This window comes from Piliocolobus tephrosceles, chromosome 1 (assembly GCF_002776525.5).
Source record: "Piliocolobus tephrosceles isolate RC106 chromosome 1, ASM277652v3, whole genome shotgun sequence".
In the NCBI taxonomy this organism is placed as follows: Eukaryota; Metazoa; Chordata; class Mammalia; order Primates; family Cercopithecidae; genus Piliocolobus; species Piliocolobus tephrosceles.
The window spans coordinates 42,215,385-42,228,004 of NC_045434.1; the positions used below are offsets into that span (position 1 = coordinate 42,215,385).

A 12,620-nucleotide genomic window follows, 5' to 3' on the forward strand; every position below is an offset into this window, starting at 1 on the left:
CTGACTCATCTATAATATCTCTGTGCTCATAATCTCGGAAGTCTCAGTTAATCCTTGACTGTCTTCCTCACTGCTCTCAAGTACTTGTCTGGCAAACCTGTTGATTCTAATTTCAGACAGTTCTTTTTTCTGTGCCTACTCCTGTTCTTAGTTCAAATTCTCATTAGGATGAGAGTTATTCTTTCCTACAGTTGTTTGCATTTCCAATTTATGCTCTGCATTGCCTCTAGGTATGTTTTTCTAATGTACACCTCCTGCCTAAAAATTCCAAAGGTTTTCTGTTGCACACAATTATAGTAATAATAGCCAAAATTAGCACTGGTATCTCTCCCATTTCACTAGTAGGGAAAGTACAGTTCAGAAAAGATCAAATGAGGGTCCAGGAATGGTGACTCATGCCTATAATCCCAGCACTTTGGGAGGCCGAGGCAGGCGGATCACTTGAGACCAGGATTTCAAGCAGCCTGGCCAATATGGTGAAACCTGTCTGTACTAAAAATACAGAAAATTAGCTTGTCATGGTGGTGGGCACCTGTAATCCCAGCCACTCAGGAGTCTGAGGCAGGAGAATTGCTTGAACCTGGGAGGCAGAGGTTGCAGTGAGCCGAGATTGCACCACTGCACTTCAGCCTGGGTGATAGAGTGAAACTCTGTTTTGGGGGGAAAAAAAAAAAAAAAGATTAAATGATATGTCCTCAAGATCACGTAGCTTTGTAATTAGCAGAGACCGAAATTGAGCCCAAGTCTTCTAAATTTATGCTTTTATGTCCAGAGCTTAGTTTATTTCTTGAAGTATTCACACAGCACTTCAAAGTCAACCTTTTCCATTTATATTCCTGACATTCCTTGACATTGATCTGTCATTCCACCTATAACTTCCCTTGTTCTACAATAATTTTATGCCTTTGCATTTTGATTGTTTCTACCAGGAAGGCTGGCTCACCTCTTCATTTTTTCCTGACCCATTTTTCTTTTTTTTCCACGACTGTACAAGGAAAATTCACTTACTCTGCAAAGCCTTGCCCAGTTCCCAGGAGCAGAGTTAGATGCTTACTCCCCAAAGCTCTGGTGGCAGCTTACACATATTCCCATTATAGCACTTCCATATCATCTTTTCATTGTTTACACGTCTTTCTGGACAAATATCTCACTGGTTTATATAGCCCCAGTGCTCAACTCATCAGAGATGATCAACAAATATTTGCTGAAATATTTCAGCTAAAATTACAAAACTAAAAGAAATTGTTCTTTTAGCTCACTAAAAATCAACTTACCAGTCATTTGAAAAAATAAGAAATGTAATGATTAAGTTAAGAGGCAGAGCTCTGAGTGGGAATAATGGGAATATTGAAATCTCTGTAATAGCTCTTTTGTTACAGTCAAATTAGCGTCTCACACCTTGAATAGGTGGTGACTATTTCTAACTCTATGCCTTTACTTAAGCCATTCTCCTCCCACAAATGTCCTCCCCACTACTCTGCAGTTTTGCAAAGTCTACCCATCATCAAGGCCAAGTCCTATCTACTCCATAAAGGAGCCCTCTAAGCTGCCCATCCCATCTCTAGCTCTACTGTGCTAGGCCTCACAGTGGCAGTTTCCTGACTTTATTGGTATTGCCTGTACACCCCATCTGTGAAGGAGTAAAAGCATAGTTAAATGTTTACCTAGTAATAAAGCAAAAGTCTATATACATTGTTCCATTTTTAGTCTTCAGAAAGTCAAGTGCCTTGATAAGTGAACTGTGTTTGGGAGAAGCAGTACACTGATTTTTACAAAATGAAACTTTTGATTAGAGGTATATGCTATGGTTTGAATAGATGTGTTCCTCCAAAATTCATATGTTAGAACCTAATATCCAATGTGATAGTATTAACAGGTAGGGTCCATGGGGAAGTGATTAAGTCATGAGTGCTCCCAGTCTGTGGCGTTTTGTCATAATAGCAAGAATGGACTAAGACAGCCTGTATTAGAATCTAACAGTTGTTCTGCGGCATTAAGTCCTTCCTACTTCCACAGTCATGGAACTTTTAGGTGAGCATGCCGCTGCCCGAAATAATGACTCCATTTTTCATGCTCCATTGCAACTAGGCATGGCCATGTGACTAAGTTCTGGACCCTGAGATGCATATAGAATTGTAGTGTGGTAGCTCCAGGGGAGCTTTGATTAAAAGCTAGTGCTTATGTACACTGTGTTTTTCTCTTCATTTTTTCCTTCTGGAATATGAATGCTACCATCTTGGAAAGTGAATGAATAAATTAAAAGAAGAAGCCTGGCTGGTCTACAGTTGCCAGATTTAGCAAAAAGAAACACAAGATGACCAATAAATACTACATGGGACATACTGGTGTTGAAATGTTACTCAACGTTTACCTGGAATTCAGATTTTACTGAGTATTCTGTGTTTTATCTGGCAGCCCTAACTGGAACCCCACTATGGAATGCTATACCCACCCTAAGAAGTCTCCCAGGACTTTTACACATGAGGGAACTAAACCACCATTATATTTTTCTGTCGCTTACAACCAAACAGAATTCCACAAATTCAAAGCAGAAAAAGAGGCCAACCTATGTCTTCTCATACTAAATCTCATGACTGGAACATTTTATCATAATGCCTCTTTGGTGAAATGACTATAGAACTGCTAAGTTCTTCAGGGTCACCAGTAACTGCAATATTTTATATTTTATATACTATTTTGTTTTTTAAAGAACTTTCATACGTTTGAGTTTATTTACTATTTTCAATGATCTCACTTCTTAATTTTGCAGATGAAGTTCGGAGATTTGCCTAAGTTCATGTAACTAGTAAGAAGTTGGTGTGGGGCTTGAATTTGGAATTTCTGACTGAGTTTACTGGTCTTCCTGCTAGTCCACAGCTTCCCCTCTTAAATTGGTAAATTCACTAGGAATAAAATGGCGGAGAAGGTGCCTCCTGTTGTAGGGATTTATTGGAAAAAAAGAGAGACCATGCTCTATCTCATACCCTCAGGTACCATGGGTGCAGCATCCAAGTCCCCTAAGGTTCATAGAGAATGAGTATGCCAGGGAAATAATGACTTTAGCTGGGAGGGACCAGTACCTTAATTCTCTCACACTACTGCATAAAAATAGAAGTTATCGACTGGGAGCAGTGCCTCACACCTGTACTCCCATCACTTTGGGAGGCTGAGGCAGGCAGATCACCTGAGGTCAGGAGTTTGCGACCAGCCTGGCCAACGTAGTGAAATCCTGTCTCTGCTAAAAATGCCAAAATTAGCTGGGTGTGGTGGTGGCTGCCTGTAATCCCAGCTACTCGGGAGGCTGAGGTAGGAGAATTGCTTGAACCCAGGAGATGAAGTTTGCAGTGAGCTGAGATCACGCCATTGCACTCCAGCCTGGGTGACAGCAAGACTTCGTCTCAAAAAAAAATAGAAGTTATCTTGATCATATTATTCTTACTAGTTGCTGAAAGCCCTACTAACTTTTTGGTGGCTTTGAGTAAGAGTTCACTTTGCCCTGCAGCAAGGAAGTCATGCCTCTATGTAGAAGTTTGGATCAAAACTGGTTTTTCTGCCGGGTGCAGTGGCTCATACCTGTAATCCCAGCACTATGGGAGGCCAAGGTGGGCAGATCACCTGAGTTTAGGAGTTCCAGACCAGCCTGGCCAACATGGAGAAAACCCATCTCTACTAAAAATACAAAAAAGTAGCCGGGCATGGTGGTGCACACCTGTAATCCCAGCTACTTGGGAGGCTGAGACAGGAGAATTGCTCGAACTCAGGAGGTGGAGGTTGCAGTGAGCTGAGAGTGCACCACTGCATCCCAGCCTGGGCAACAGAGTGAGACTCTGTCTCAAACAAACAAAAACAAACATAACTCTTTTTTCAAACTGTGGTTTCTGGACAGGTGCTTTAGGGGTTCAGCAAACATTTGATTCAAATGTTGTTTTCATATTTATCTTAACCATGATATCTATAATATTAATTAGTAGGGGTAAATAATGCTAGCTGTTGTACCAAAGACCCAAAAATTAGTTGTTTAACACAAGACCAGTTTATTTCTTGCTATTCCAAACCTATTAAAGATGTTCCCGCTCTGCAGGTGGCCTGCTACATTAGTCCTTCAGAAACCAAGCTCCTTCCATATTACAGCCCTGTCCTCCTCTAGATCCTCAGTTCTTTCCAGCGCAGTACAGTTGCTGAGCGAAGGGGTGGAGGGTTGCCGTGGGGGCTTTGCAGGTGCCAGGTCTGTAAGTGGTGCATGTCCATTCTACTCACATTTCACTAGCTGGAGCTCAGATAAATGACCACAGGAAGGCTGGTAAATATGGTTGAGCTGTGAACCCAGAGAGAAAAGGAACTTATTTTTGTCAAGGACACAGCTATCTGTCTCTACCACAATTTTTAAAAATATCTTTTAACTTTTTGGGTACTACAGCTTACTACTATGTTGCCAATGTTAATAACTTGTTTCAGTGCAGATTTTGGAATTAAACTTCTTTGTTTTATTTAAAGAATATCCTAAGGTTGCAAGAAAGGCTATTATAAAAACATCTGTTACCGCCGGGCGCGGTGGCTCAAGCCTGTAATCCCAGCACTTTGGGAGGCCGAGACGGGCGGATCACGAGGTCAGGAGATCGAGACCATCCTGGCTAACACGGTGAAACCCTGTCTCTACTAAAAAATACAAAAAACTAGCCGGGCGACGTGGCGGGCGCCTGTAGTCCCAGTGGCTTGGGAGGCTGAGGCAGGAGAATGGCGTAAACCCAGGAGGCGGAGCTTGCAGTGAGCTGAGATCCGGCCACTGCACTCCAGCCTGGGCGACAGAGCAAGACTCCGTCTCAAAAAAAAAAAAAAAAAAAAAACATCTGTTACCATTTACAGTCATTTATCTGTGGCAATCACTGTCATCCTTGACAAAAGTCATTGCAAAGACAATACCAAAATAAATTCTATTCTAAAACTGATGTATGTTTATAAGTCATTCATGAACTCAGATCTCATTCATCTAAAAACACTTCCTTGTTCTTAGTGATTGACTTCATAATATTTAACAGAAATGTGAACTTATAAAATAAACTTATATTAATAGAATATTTTTATCTGTTCTGGATATATTGAGGTTGCCTATAAGGTTTATCTTGAAAAGGGTTCCATTGCTTAACAAATTTAAAACAGTGATATCTAAAGTCTCATCTAGCTCTAACATTTATAATGCTTTCTATTTTTATATGCCATTGAAAGGAAGACTAACTCCTGATTGCATATAAATGGTGCAATGCAAGTAAAGTTATTTTCCTTAGTAGAAAAGTTAAGTAGCACTGGGAAAACTGTTGCATAATGTGCTTCCCCAATATGTAACTTAAATAACTTAAATAAATTATTTTAGAAATTCCTAGAGACTTGAAATCTTCTGAGGTGTCTACCAACTGATAATCCATGCAAATAATTTCCACAGCTTATTTGATATTTGCAAGTGAAACACACTTTCGCTTGTTCATAATTAAGCACATCTCTCCTGCATTAACTATAATGTCAAGTGAGGGGGAGGTCTGTTTAATTAAAGAGCTCCAGACCTTTCAAGGATCAGCAATGATGGTCTTCTACTTCAGATCCCTTCTTGATGAGGTTTAAATGTCCTTTTTGGGAACTATGGGTTCCTTTGCTGCTCCTTTAAAGGAGTAGCCCCCTGCCTACCTCACTCAGAGGCTGCCTTGGGTCTGAAATCTATAACCAGACAATTGCGCCATATATCTGATATTGCAGAGGCTATAGGTGCTGTGGCTTTTGTTTTCAGGGTTGCAGATGGAGATGAAGGTCATAATTCCTTTTGCCATGACTGCTGGCAGCAGCTGCAGGGTTACTAAGGGAACAGCCACAGACTACAGTGTGATGAGAGAAAGAAACTCAGGTGACTCTGTCTGTCTTGCTCGAATAAAGCCTTAGAGTCCTGCCTTCATTGGGGAGTCCTTGCATAGGGCCAGCCAGGCTCCTGGAACCATCACTGCCCTCTACTGGATCAGCATAGGAGTCCATGAAGCCCAGTGGGTCCTTCTGATGAACTGGGTGTTAGCCTTTGAGCTCTGAGGAAGTGGCGACCACAGAATTTATCCTCAGTTCACCTCATGCACTTATCCAGTGACAGTGGTTTGCTTGGTTTGACATCTGCTTGTACTGAAACTACTCACATCTGTGAGATCTGTCAGATGCAGGTTCTACTCAATTTGGTACACTTGCACAGAAAATACCATTTTGGGTTTGAAAGCAGATACATTTAGATCAGAGACATGAAAAGACAAAATGACTTTAGAATGCTGAAAAAGGCCTTGGCAACTCTGAAATGGTGTTTTCATTTAAGGCTAATTTGTATGTCAAAGCAGACTCAGGGAAGTCCGTTTGAAAAAATCCCCTTAGAAATGACTATTATTTCTATTATGGTTAGTCTTTAATGTGCAGCACACTGTGGAGCTGGGACAGTGAGACTTGGCGGCCCATTTGCTTTAGCCACCAAATGTGACTTTTTTTGGTCCCCAGAATCACTTCTGTTACTTTTTCCAGAATTTCTCATTCTCATCCCCTTCTGCTTATTTTCAGTCTTTTATTTTGACCCACGCCTCTATTTTATTTTTTATCCAGCCCTCTGCAATGAATGACAAAAATGGAATACCGAAGGAGAAAATAACTTAAAGCTATGAAATACATGCTTGATCTACATGTTCCCTGGAGAAAGTGTAGAATATTCAGACAAGAATAAAGAGGAAGGTTAGATCACCCTGTCTGCTCTCTGCACCCATCCTTCTCCACCTTGCTGAGTGCCTGGGGAAGCTGAGCTGCATCCAAAGGCCCCTTTGCCTTCTGACTTCAGCTGGAGTTTTGCCCGTGTGAGTAAAGTTGGACCTGATTTCCTTCTTGTGGGGTTGTAGCTGGCTGTCTGTGTGCCTTGACTGAAGGGCACAGCTCTGTCCAGCAGCCCTCTCTTTAAAGGTTCAGGAACCCATTCCCTCCTCCAGCCCCTTGTGGCCTAGGCTGCTAATGGGGCTGACCCTAGGAACCTGTACCATTCTTCACCCATACCTCACAAACAGTTCCTTAAGACACTCTCCTCAAATTACCCAGTATACGAGTTTTATCAGTTTTCTGCTGAAACACAGGATGGTATAATCATAATCCACACTTAGAGATAAATATGGGTAATAATGTTGGAGTATCTCCTTAGCTACCTTTATTTATTATCCTGTGGGATCAGATTAAATCATGAGTTACAGACGTAGCCTAATTCTGTGTGTATATCTTTATAACTTACTTTATATCTTACCCCTCCCACATGTAATTACTTATGAGAGTGACCCCTATTGTTAAAATCTTTCCTATCTCAAATAATGAACTTTATTTACTACATTTTGTTTCACTATATGGATAGAACTGAATTTATTTTAGGATTCAAGAGCAACTCTGTGATCTATCTTCTGAATCCCCTCAAACTTAATGGCTCCCTATTTCTTATACGTATTTATCTGCTGGTTCAACTTTGTAAGACAGAGGGTTTGACTGGCTCAGTGTGTCACACACCCCTTCTGGGGTACCCCTATTGGATGAAAGCTCAAGCTGGGTTACCTCAAGGACAATTGGGCCTCTTTATGTTCAGCCTTTACTAACCTCAGTGGTTAAGTGACTTCTCCTAGTTCCCATCCCAGTAAATCGCAGAGCTGGAACTTGAACCCATGACTGCTGTCTCTAAACCCAGGGCTTATCTACTCCAAAATGTATCTGCCAACATGTAAAACTCAGTCTCTACATCTAACCACAGAAACCACAGTTGTAAGTCACAGAAGAATGTCAATTTTTAAAACATGTGTGTGGTTCCAAAGAAATGGACTATCAAGCCACGAAAAGACCTGGAGAAAATGTCAGTGCATATCACCAAATGGAAGAAGTCTATCTGCAAAGTCTACACACTGTAGGTTTTCAACTATATGACGTTCCAGAAATGGCAAAACTATGGAGACAGTAAATGATCAGTGGTTGCCAGGGGGAGGGAGAAGAGATGAATAGGTGGAGCACAGAAGATTTTTTTTTTTCTTTCTTTCTTTTTTTTTTTTTTTTTTGAGACAGAGTCTCGCTCTGTCGCCCAGGCTGGAGTGCAGTGGCGCGATCTGGGCTCACTGCAAGCTCCGCCTCCTGGGTTCACGCCATTCTCCTGCCTCAGCCTCCCGAGTAGCTGGGACTACAGGCGCCCGCCACCACGCCTGGCTGATTTTTTTGTATTTTTTTAGTAGAGACGGGGTTTCACCATGTTAAGACAGTGAAACTACTCTGTATGCTACTGTAGTGTTGCATACGTGTCGTTATAAATTAGGAAAAAGTCACAGAATGTGCACCTCTGAGGTGAACACTAATATAAACTATAGTCTTTCAGTGATAATGATGTATCAGTGTAGGTTCGTAATTGTCATAACTGTACCACTCAGGTGGGGGATATTGACAATGGGGAGGCTGTGCATATGTGGCGAAGGGATTATCTCTGTACCTTCTGGGAATCTCTGTATCTTTTGCTCAATTTTGCTGTCAACCTAAAACTGCTCTAAAAACTAAGATTTCTTCCTTTTAAAAAAATGTGTAGTTCCTTTTAAATTGGTATACTATTAATTTCCATTGCCAACAGATTTACTGTGTTTAACTCTAGTTTTCATTTAAGAAAAATGACTGACTTTTCTCTTTATCACAAATGCCTGCAATAAATTGACATTCCCATCACAGGGGCTTTCCCACTGGCAACCAGTTTTCCTCCTGTTATTTTAAAGCAGTGTCAGCATCCATCTCCTACATTCAGATAATGTGGACACATAATCAGTTACCAAACATATTTAAATCAGAGGCCTACTGAAGCGTTTCACACTTGAATCTTGTAGTGAAGATATAAGAGATTGTTTTTATTTAAAGCCCTAGAGATTTAGAGGAATAAACTAGAAGCTTAACTTGAGACTTTCAAAATCCTGAGATCTATCCAGGCATCCATCATACATGACACAATGATTATACCACCTCCAGAACTAGGTGTGTGATGATGCACTGAGTTAATCTCCTTCTATTCCAATGTATACCATATATATCTTTTATTCAATATATTGAGTACAGAAACTTAAAGCTCAGAACTTTGACATTCTCATGCATTAATTTCTTTTTGTTTAAACAACATAAAGAGAGTCTTCATTAGAGAGGATCATAATGGACATATGTGGATAGATTTTCCTGTTGGTTGTTCAAAAAGCAAATGGCAAAAATATGTGTCTCTATGTAAACATATTTTCTGAAACTGGGTCAAAAGGATCAATGACTAGTTTGTGGTGTGTGAGTCCTGTTGACGATGTGTGTACTGACCATTCATGCTTCCAGAGCTTCCTTTCTGTTGATCAGGGATTACAGGAATGATGTTTTAGAAATTTGGTCACCTGGTTAGTAAAGTAAGGTCTCCCTGGGCAGAGTTTTGGTTTTCCCTTTGTCCTCTGAGGTAGATTTATTGGCAGCTCTTGTTATTTACACTAAAGAAAGGAGGAGAGAGAGATATTTGATAAAATTGGATAATCCTAAGATCATTTGTGGGGGGGGGTTAGAATTCATAGTTTATTTTTAGATAACAGATATGCTTCCTTAACCTCGTTTTCTTTGGACTAATTTTAGACATTTATTCCTATTACTTGAACACACAGTGGTAAAAGGCAGCAGAGGCATTTCCAAAGCATGAAGGATCATGGGGGAAAAGAATGAGATTAAAATTTTGCCATGGATATTGCCATGTTGTTCTTACACAGTTAAATAACTTAGTTCTGTGAAATTTGCTCACAGTGTTGTCTTTTAAGAAGTTATATACTGTAAAATATATACGCATATGTAAATTTTGTTTATATATATATCTGTATACATATTTTTATTCCTTTATAATATAGTTATCTATTCTGTATATTTTATTACATGCATATCAACATATGTAATTAGTAATATATGTTATATAACATGTATAATTGTTATAGTCCTTTATATGTTATTATTATATGTGCTATATAATAATATATAAAGGAATAAAATAAATAAGGTTCTGATTCTGCCACTGATTTACTGCATGATCAGTGTGGACTGGGAGTAGGGTGACCAATCATCCCTCCTTTGCCTAGGACTGAGAAGTTTCCAGGGATGTGGGACTTCCAGTTTTAAAGCCAGGGTGAGCTGTTCAGCTGAGTTCAGGGGAGTAGCTGTGGACCAGGTAGGGGTGAGTTTTTTTGGTGGCCCAAGCCAAGTATATATTGCAAAAATATAGTGAGCAAAATAGTGAGTCAAGAAAAGGGCCAGTGGAGAGTTAAGGAGCAAAGCTGAAGTTCACAGCCATCCAAAGTTTTAGACATTGAAGAGTGTTTCTGCATGGAGCCAAATGAAATTAGAATAAGCTGGGCCCATTCTACGTGGATAATGAGGTATGGCTCTCCCAGGAATTCTATAATAGTCAGTTGGCTACTCTAAGGGTCTTCTCATTCAGTTCTCTCTGCTGCAGGGACCAACTGCCACAGGACTTACAGAGCCAACAGAGGAAGTCAGCACTTTCCTTCAGGGGAGTAGATTGTTTTCATCCTATGCAAGGGATAAAGTAAACATTACAGTTTAATAATGAACTTTTGCTTCTTATTTTCATTTTTGAAAAGTACTGAGTATTTAATCTTATAAGTCTATAGGAAAATTGGTTGGTATTACATGACACTCCAACATGATTTCCCTAAAAGTTACCCTCCTGTGGATGAAGGTGGTCTGACAGGTAGTCGTGGTCTGTGATTTTACTCTACTCTTTCTCCATGAGAAGAGAGGCTCAAGTTTCTCTCGGGATCTAAATGGGTAGAATATGTGTCCAGCCCCAGTGGGGTATATTGCCTCTCTGCATCCTTTGGCAGGAGAGGCACTACTCTGAACTCATAGTATATTTACTTAGTGTTCTATATACATTAACAAATTTTAAAATGTACAAAGTGGAGACTTTTGAATACAGAAAAAATAGAGGTAGAGAAAGAAGGGTACATCTGGAAGTGAATCCACAAAATGCATGCTGATGGTGGATGGGCAAGGACACCAAGTTGGCATTGTGCGTAGAGAAAAACATGGTCCAATACGTGAATCAGTCTCCATAAGATACAACAAGCCAGTGCTAGAAGAAAAGCTCAATGCTTCTTTGTATGAAGGCAAGAGAGAAGTTTTTCCAGCGGGTCTTCATAAGGAGCATACTTTGAAATGTAATAAGCCACACTTTCAATAGTATCTTGACAGGCATTTCACAGAAGTGCTTTCTATGATGTTCCTCAGATAAAGACTGATGGCATAAATTCACAGCTCAATTCAATAAAAATTCCTATCTTAAATTCTTTACAGAACAAAGTAAGGTATGAATATACACATTTTTAAAAGTCATCAAAAGATGGGAAGAACTAAACGAGACGGTCTAGTTATGAAAATCTCTGCTGGCCTGGAACAACCCAAAGACAGATTTTAGAGTATGCAGCGGAATGTCTGGATTTTCTGTCCTTCAGACAATTCTGCATAATGGTGTTTCTAAAACAAGCTTTTGAAGTATTGAAAGCAATGAGTTTGATGGGATCCTGCCTGACACATACCTCCTGGAATTCACTCTGCTCTGTGGCTGACTATGTCCGGAACTCATTGATAATTCCTCATGTGAATGTTGGGAATGCAAGCACAGACAACACCTGAACAGAGGCCAGCCTGCCTTTTCTTGGAGGTGGGCCAAGGAATGGTTGTGGCGGCACCAAAGCTCTTCTCACAATTCTGGTTCTTCCCCAATGCATGGAGTAATGGAAGGGCCCCAACATTCTATACCTGTAGAACATTATGGTAAGAATTGAAGTATGTGAAAAAAGTTAAACTCTTTTTGAATTATCTGGGTCTATGGGGAACTGAGGTTCTTTTTTGACCAGGCCTTAGATACATCTCTTTGGCTTCATTTTAACACTGTTCTCAAAATCACCTCAGAATGGTACCTGGGGCCTCCATTGACTTCCTGATTTTACTTTGGTTGTTCGATAACTGCCCTCCCGCTCTGAGCAGCTTGGCCTAAGTTTTCTCTTTATCTCTTTCTTCATTTTCTTTCTTTTCACCCACCTGCCTGCCCTTCCTTCCTTCCTTCCTTCCTTCCTTCCTTCCTTCCTTCCTTCCTTCCTTCCTTCCTTCCTTCTGCCTGTCTGCCTGCCTGCCTTGCCCCTGCCATAATTCGTACCTAACCTCACAGGCTCTTTCAGAGCTGTTAAGTAAAATTCTATAAGTAAAAACTCTTTGTATAATTTTTTTTCACCTGCTGCTCAACCTACCTGGTGACCCAGAGCTCCAATTTCTCATAAGAGTTGCCACTACTTCTCTGGATTAAATTTCCAGGTTCATATTTTTGCACAATTGTTTTCTATAAACATGCATGAACACAAATAGGATTATTTATGAGATTTATTTCAGTCAAATTACTCTGATTCCAACCAACCTAAAGACATGTCCAACTTACCCATGGTTTTGGACAAGATGGGATGGGGGGGACAGTAAACCATGTTTTTTATTATATCCTGTCTTTGACAGATATTAGGAGACTAGACCAGTATGGA

The 12,620-nt window shown here is 40.3% G+C and overlaps 1 long non-coding RNA gene across 1 annotated transcript; it reads right to left on the bottom strand.

Moving 5' to 3' along the window:
• Positions 1-4,017: 4,017 nt before the first annotated feature.
• LOC111536884 lies at positions 4,018-9,518 on the bottom strand. Its single transcript, XR_004228848.1, has 2 exons — positions 9,358-9,518; positions 4,018-4,315 (listed from the first exon to the last, which is right to left on the bottom strand). It is a non-coding gene; the product is annotated as an uncharacterized LOC111536884 (long non-coding RNA).
• Positions 9,519-12,620: the final 3,102 nt, after the last annotated feature.